Genomic DNA, 8950 nt, shown 5'->3' with positions numbered 1-8950 from the left:
GATTGACGGGATGGGGCGAATCTCCTTGAGTTATACTTTTTGTTTTGAAAAAGAACTTAATTCTTTACTTAGTTATATTGAAGAATAAAGGTTCTTGTTTTCTTTCAAAAAATATTTTTTTTTAATTAACCTCACTATCACAAACAAGCAGTTTTCATCGTTTTCAGCCATTCTAATTTTACATTATTTTATAAACTAGACGAGATCCCGAAAATTGCGGGATCTCGCGGGATTGATATTTCCAATCCCGCGGGATCTCGAATTTGCGATCTCGAGTCGGAATTGCATTCCGTACTTATAATGTACTTCTCTTCTTTTCTTCTTCTATCGTGTGGGTTGTTGTATAATGTACTCTACCTCAAACATATTATGCCATCTTTTTTTGTATTATTTCTAATAATAAACCCATTTTTGATTTTTTTTAGTGCTCCTGGCACGGATCCCGGTTAGGGAAAACCGGACTTTTGCCCGTTTAATGGCTAAGGACTCGCCCCCTATTAAATGGGACTTAAACACACCTCTGCCGAAAAGAACGATGCTATGTTATGTTATAATAATAATTCTTTATTTACGGACAACACATAGATCGAAAATACTGTTAGTTTACATTCGTCTTCTATCGTGTGGGTTGTGAGGTGGAGTACCAACGTCATCAACCCTGGTGTCAGGGTTACTATTGAGTCGCCAAAGGCCCCTGACTTGGCTCATGTAACGACTACTTACTTACATCAGTAAGTAATAACCGGGACCAACGGCTTAAAGTTAGTTTACATTTAAAAACTATGTTAGTACTTATATTCAATGAGGGACTTAGTAACATATATTAAGTGCCTTATGATTGAGCAGTCATTTCTCTCCGCGATGGTCTTCAGGAGACTATTGGGGCTGAGACGTATTCTGTTCAGTAACGACGCTGATTTTTTGCGTATCACAGCAAAACTTTGCTGACGCGCTGCAGAATCTTTTTCTCGACGACCCTAGAGGCAGCCAATCAGCTCGCGACACCAAACACTCCGATACCGACCCCGCTATCGTTATCGACCCACTAGGGTCGATTCATTCTTTCAAATATTTTTCCTCTCAGACGACGCCTTGAGCCGAGGTTCGTTTCGTTCGTTCGTTCTCAGGCCTGTTGTCTTAATCGTTGTACCGGGTGAGAGCCTTCAGCACTCCCCATTTGTCCGGCTAAGTAGTTAATGTCATCTACGGCAAATCTACAATAAGTCACGCAAAAAAAAAAAACAAAAAAAGCTGCAGAATCGTGGCAGCCTCAGTGCCCTGAAGGCGTTATTATACCTACCCGCAGCACTTTTAGGGAGCGCTGAGAATAGTCCGTCCACAACATAAACAACAAAACGTGTGTGTGTGTGTTTATGTTAAAACATTCAATTTCCAACATAAAAGCGCAGCATTAAAAATATGAACCTCCTCAATAAATCACACAAAAGAGGGACATGAATCAAACAATAAAGCGCATACCCGATCCTCCCATCACAACCTTTTACAATTCCTTTATCCCTCTAACAGCTCTGACATAACGCATTATCAAATAAAAGAAAGGTGCGAATTTTCACAAGCGATTCGGTAAACCTGAAGATAAGCCCCGCCCACTTAAAATGGCGCTAACCCCTCCATTTTTCTTCCAACCAATCAGAAGACAGAACCAGGTGGTACATACCTACCGTTTCTGGTATACTTTACGTCGCACCACCTATTTTCATAACCAATTATCGGTGTCCGTATCACTGTTGAGATATTTTAGTCTTAACACGCTTTCTCTACCGGTCGGATTACGGGCGAGGTGCAAACCATTCGTCATAAAAATAATTATACGCGATAAAAAAAGTTAAGTGGACTAAAATCGCTTTTAATTGTACATAAATTATCTTAATTCGCCTAGCATTACCCCGTTTTTCACGGGGTCCGCTTACTTAACCTGTAGATTTGACAGGTCTAGTTTTAAAAAAAATCGTAAATAAATTAAGTATACGTATAAAATAATATTATAAACCGTGGTAAACAAGATATAAAAAGTATTATAAGTAAAAGTGCAGAAACTATGGATAGGATAGAAGACATTTCAAGTACATGTGAAAATGATTTGAAACATCCAAGTGTTATATTTGATAAAAAAGATTCCAGATACGAATGTGATTCAGAAACCGAATATAACAGTGAAAATGAAACCATAGACGTTATTTGCGACAACAGTGATGTAAACAGAAACGCTAGCGATAACCAAAGACTCAATCTAAACGGTGAAAGACTCTGCTATTTTGAACAAAAGAAAATTTTTCTCCCTCCAAAATTATTAAATAATCCCAGAAACTTCTGTTACAATGACGATAGATACTCATATAGTACTAAAGATAAAGATGGTTTAAACAGTGTAAATAGTAGCAAAAGTAAAACGTTTCTAATTGACAGTATTTTAGGGAACAATAACAAAAATAGTGACCGTGATGATGATAATGGTGAAGGACAGGAAAGTGACGGCTTTGAAGAAACGACTGATGAACACAACGGTATGTTAATTAGTATACTTTTGTGGTACGGGATGACTCTGGCATAGTCATAAGTTCACAACTATACTCCAGTAGCAGTCAGAGGTAACATTCATTGTACGATGAAGTAAGTATCCATACTTCACCGAGCTTTCTGTTAGACCACCGTGATAGGTGGTGAGCCTTATCGCCGTCTATAATGGTCGAGCCAACTGTGTTAGTGAAACTGCAGTGAAGATAACTTAATCTTCTTATATCGTGTGGGTTGTGAGGTGAATCACCAACCTAATCAATTCTGGTGTCAGAGTTATTAACTTATTACCTACATGGCTCTTGTAATGATTACAACGGTTTAACGTGCCTTCCGAAGCACGGATCATCTTATTTTTTACGCCGCCGTTTGGTTTTTTAGAAATGGATACTAGACGTATGCTTGTTCAAGTAGTTACTAGCCTGCTGGCAAATGTTGGATGACTATGGCAGATCGCGACCGGACTGCACCGAACTAGCGCCGGACTAGCACCAATAAGAAGCACCATTGAGCTCACGATCCGCCGGTCCCGGGTTCGAATCCCGGTGGGGACATATCACAAAAATCATCTTTGTGATCCCGTTTGGTTAGGACATCACATGCTGATCACCTGATAGTCTGAAAGCAAAATGATCCGTGCTTCCGAAGGCATGTTAAGTCGGTGGTCCCGGTTACTACTTACTGATGTAAGTGAGTAATCGTTACATGAGCCACGTCAGGGACCTTTAGCGGCTCAGTAATACCCCTGGTTTGTGATGAGGTTGATAATTCACCTCACAACCCACACGATAGAAGAAGAATAAACGATTTTAAATGTTGTATGTAACAGTATCATCTACATCGACGACAGAGCTGAGCGCGCTAAGTGACACGGCCCTGCTGGCGGGGCATGCGTACGCCCACTGGCTGCAAGCGCACCAACCTTCCTCCACCTTGTATGGTAAGAATATTCTGTTTGCTAATAACCTACATAGTTTCCAAAGTCTACTTTTGTATATATTTTGAAGCCGTGATAGCCCTGTTGGTAGAACGCTTGACACTAATTTTGAGGCCGCAGGTTCGAAACCAATGATTTTCGAATTTGTTTTCGTAATCAACCCACGTGAGGTGGTGGTGGTGGAGTGGTGGTGGTGGAGTGGTGGAGTGGTTGTGTGTGTGTGTGTGTGTGTGTGTATTGGCGTATTTTGTGATAGAAATTATTATTTTTATCATAGATAAACTAAGCTAAACGCCACCACTTGAAGGTTTAGAGAACCTACAAACAATAAAAAAAAATTATAAACCCTTCCTATTTTCTTCAGGTTTACTCTGGGTCTGAAGTTATTGACAACTTCCTATTTAAGTAAACGTTCTTTTTATTACTTATTATTATTAGAAACTACATATAAAAAAGTTTTGTAAAAAAATATTAACATTTATTTGTAACATGAGAATGTATATTTAATTTAAAACAATTTAAAAAAAATACCTCTTGTGGCACAAATAAAATGAAACCCCAGAAATAATGGTAAATGAGAAAAATACTAAATTATTTACGTTTTGCCCCGAACACGCTACACGTACGCCATCTAGGTAACGGATAGGATCTAGACTAGGGTCCCTACACCTGTTATGTACGTATGGTTATTCTACTCAATCACAGAACAGAACACAGAAGGAATAATTAAAAAGTAAGTACCTTATGCTATATGAGAGGTACCACTCTTCAACTCCCAGCTATCTTACCCCATCAAAATAAAGAAAACAAATGAAATCCGAATCTACCGTAACACCCCAATTTGGGTTGTAATGCAATAACACTATCAGACAGGATAACACGCATTTGCACGCTTTAAACATCGCATGCGTTTCATCGCGTGACGGCAGCGGGTGCGATGCTTCACACGCGAAATCACGCAATCCGCACGCAATGTGAAGAGGTGATTTTTCCCCTGATATTACTCATCTTAAATAGAATTGGCAGCATCATTAGTTCGTGTCTCTGTTGATTAATATTTATTATCCAAGGTATGTTTTTCTTAGCCGTCGCTTAGTACGTACCCAAATAATGAAACCATAATTATGAACGAGCTCTAGCATTCATTATGATGTAATCTTATATATAAAAATCATAATTTTGTACATTATTAATATTATGTTTTTCATACAGGGTGTTAGTGACATCGTAACGAAAACTTTGAGGGGTGGTTCAGGCCATGATTCTGAATTGATATCAAGTAGAAATTTCCGTCGCAAAAGTATGGATTGGAAAATAATTAAAAAGAAAAGAAAAAATTTCATGAATTTTTTGACACGAAATTCCACTTGATATCAACTCAGAATCATGGTCTGAACCATCCCCCTCAGTATTCGTTACGGTGTCACTAACACCCATACCTACTTATATGGCTACTGTATGTACTTGTACGGGGTGTAAGTGTCATCGTAACGAATACTGAGAGGGATGATTCATCTGATTATTCTGAGTTAATATCAAATGGAATTTTCCATCGCAAAAGTATAGAATTGAAAATAATTTAAAAAAAGTAAAAAATAATCATGAATTTTGCGACGGAAAATTCCACTTGATTTTAACTCAGAATCATGGTCTGAATCAATCCCCTCAGTATTCGTTACGATGTCACTAACACCCAGTATACTATCTCGAATCGTCTTTAATACTACAACGAGAGCTCGAACTCAAAACTTTGGTAAAGTATGTAAATAATATCCTACAAGGTGCCCAATAAGTCATGGATAACCTTTTACTAACTGATGGCCCTCATAAGGACCTACTAAGCACATCTTGGGTTGGTAAAGTACTCATAACCATAACATTCAGGGGGTTTAATGAAAGCAAATCATCTAAAAGCAATATAAATTGACATTTGCCGATTGATGTTTTCCTCCGTGCCGTGACTACACATGCTTATTGCACTCCTTGCATCAGCACCAGAGTGTGATCTGTTTGTGAGGGAGTGGACGTATGTGTGTCGCGAGTGTCTGAGGTTCTGCGAGATGATAAATGATGTCTTGTGTGAAAGTGAAATATGTTTTTATATTGTTTACACCTAAGTTTAATTATATTATTGTTTATATTAAATTTTCACGGCGCATTGGCGCTTCTGCACTGTAAAGTCGTGAAATTTAAATAAAGAAATAGTAGAAGAAGATTGCAATCCGAGTTGCATAAAGTTGTGTTTGTACCGTCTGTGTCATAGCTCTACATTTTCTTGGGCTTTTGGATGTGTACTTTTAGATGAAATAAACAACAATTTGCGCAATACCTAAGTGCTCAATGTCAACTCAAATAGCAAGTTGTTTAGGTGAATTGTTTCAATGTGGCCTTATAACCCCACAGTTATTATAAAATCAGACCCACGGAACGCAACGCGGAAGCGAATGTAGACTTTATTTCAGTAAGTACATAACACAAGAAATCGTGTCCAATTAGCATAAGGTAAACGCTCCTATTACCGCCAGGTTAAGCTATGCTCTGATTACCTCTCAGAAATTAAGTACTTCTGTATTTGCTAGTGCAGCTTATTTATTTTATTTGTATTGTTATGACTGTCTTCTGCTAAATACATCAAGAATTTTTAATTTTGAGTGAATATTTTGGATAAAAAATAATTTTATGTCCGAAAACTCACTTTCCTCTATTACCGCCACATAAATTGCGGTTTCTTTCTATTACCGCCTTTGCTGCATCGAATACCGCCAACGAGATATCTAACCAACTATTCAGGTACAATAAAATACTTTATTTAAAAAAAAAGTTGTTTTTACCACTGTTAATGTAAGTAGTTAATAGATACATAAATTGGGAAGGCACTGTCTCTCAAAATACAGGTTCACCTAGTTTGAAAGACAGCGTTCCAACAAAAACTGTAAACGAACTGTTTTCAATAATCATCATCATCAACAGCCGTATGACGCCCACTGCTGGGCATAGGCCTCCCCCCAAGGATCTCCACAACGATCGGTCCCGCGCTGCCCGCATCCAGCGGCTTCCCGCGACCTTCGCCAGATCGTCGGTCCACCTTGTAGCGAGCCTACCCACTGAGCGTCGTCCGACACGTGGTTGCCATTCGAGAACCTTTCCGCCCCAGCCCCAGCGGCCATCGGTTCTCCTCGCTATGTGTCCTGCCCACTGCCACTTCAGCTTGGCAATTCTCCGAGCTATGTCGGTGACTTTAGTTCTCCTGCGGATCTCCTCATTTCTGATTCGATCAAGCAGGGAAATACCGAGCATAGCTCTCTCCATTGCCCGCTGAGCGACACCGAGCCTCTTCACGAGACCCATAGTAAGCGGCCACGTCTCACTGCCGTAGGTCATCACTGGCAACACGTGCTGGTCAAAGACTTTCGTCTTGAGACACTGGTATTTTGGACGAGAAGATATTCCGCAGCTTCCCGAACGCTGCCCATCCGAGTTGGATCCGACGAGAGATCTCTTTCTCGAAGTTGGACTTACCTAACTGGATTATTTGTCCTAGGTAAATGTACTGGTCTACAACTTCGAGTGTAACGTTCCCAACCTGAACTGGAGTGGGTGCGACATGGTCGTTGGACATAATTTTTGTCTTTGCCATGTTCATGCTAAGACCCACTCGTTGCGATGCGTTACTGAGATGCTCAAGCATGATGTTCAGTTCTTCCAGGGTCTCAGCCATTAGGACTATATCATCGGCAAATCGAAGGTGCGTCGGGTACTCACCGTTGATGTTGTTGCCAAATCCTTTCCAGTCCAGAAGCTTAAAAATATCCTCCAATGCAGCAGTGAACAGTTTCGGAGAGATGACATCTCCCTGTCTCACTCCTCGCTGCAGTTGGATCGGATTAGAGCTCTAGTTCTGTACTCGAACTGACATAGTGGCATTTTGGTAGAGGTCCCTTAGCTTTTCGATGTACCTATGGTCCACTTGGCACCTCTGAAGAGACTGCAACACCGCTCAGGTCTCGATCGAATCAAAGGCTTTCTCATAGTCCACAAACGCCAAGCAAAGTGGCAGATTATACTCTTCGGTCTTCTGTATAACCTGCCGCAGCGTATGGATGTGGTCTATGGTGCTAAAGCCTTTTCGGAAACCGGCTTGTTCGGGAGGCTGGAGTGTCGTCAAATCTGCAAGCGAGACGATTCGTAATGACCCTCGAAAAAAACTTGTAGACATGGCTCAGAAGCGAGGTAGGTCTGTAGTTCTTCAGTAGGGCTTTATCACCTTTCTTGAAGAACAGGACCACCTCGCTTCCGCTCTATGCCCTCTGCGTTTTGCCCTGAAATATGACGGAATTGAAGAGCCTCTGGAGGGCTTTGAGTATTGGCGTTCCGCCCGCTCTCAGAAGTTCTGCTGTGATTCTGTCATCTCCTGCCGCTTTGTTGTTTTTGAGCTGTTTGAGGGCCTTCCTAATCTCGTACAGGCTGACGTCCGGGATATCTTCAGTGTAGTGTCGGGTAAGCTTGGCTCGAGGGTCTCGAGCCATGCTTTCGCCTGATGTTTTCGTGGAATATAGCTGTCTATAGAAACTCCCAATCTCCCTCAGGATTTCGGGAGTCGTTTAGTCGTAGTTTTCAATAAACTTTATTATTATTATTATGTTTTTATTAAATGAATTATGACATAAACTACAGAAAAATCTTTTGGTTTCATAGATTTATATACATAATTGACGTCTGTCTCTGTCCGTCCGTCTGTCCATCTGTCTGTCTCTGTCTATCCGTCTGTCTCTGCCGGTCCGTCTGTCTCTGTCTATCCGTCTGTCTCTGTCCGTCCGTCTGTCCATCCGTCTGTCTTTGTCCGTCCGTCTGTCTCTGTCTGTCCTTCTGTCTCTGTCTATCCGTCTGTCTCTGTCCGTCCGTCTGTCTCTGCCTGTCCTTCTGTCTCTGTCTGTTCTTCTGTCTCTGTCCGTCCGTCTGTCCCTGTCCGTCTGTCTGTCTCTATCTGTCCGTCCGTTTCGGTCTGTCCGTCCGTCTGTCTCTATCTGACCGTCCGTTTCGGTCTGTCCGTCCGTCTCTGTCAGTCCGAAGAATAATACATCACCCTGTCTATAAATCATAAGAGGGAATCTATGGTGGCGGTAATAGAAACATGTATGTAATTTCTGTGTTTCAATTTCCGCCACATAAAAATTAGCCTTAAGAAAACAAATAAATATTCAAAATGAGAGCTACGTATGAAATAACCAGTTTCAAAGCATATTTTAATAAATATATAAAGTATTTAAATTAGAAATTCATAATTACTTCAACTAATTGTTCATACATTTCTTAAAAAAATACATTAACTTATATGCAGCACAGGATACTTGAATTCCACCAAATGTGTGGCGTTAATAGATTTTAATATAGTTCATGAACCATACTATAAAATAAGATGATAACATTATGAATGATTGGGCATGTTACCTTAAATAATTAAAAAATACAAATATCATA

The sequence above is a fragment of the Pectinophora gossypiella genome, chromosome 9 (assembly GCF_024362695.1).
Source record: "Pectinophora gossypiella chromosome 9, ilPecGoss1.1, whole genome shotgun sequence".
Classification (NCBI taxonomy): domain Eukaryota; kingdom Metazoa; phylum Arthropoda; class Insecta; order Lepidoptera; family Gelechiidae; genus Pectinophora; species Pectinophora gossypiella.
This window is presented reverse-complemented; position numbering follows the sequence as displayed.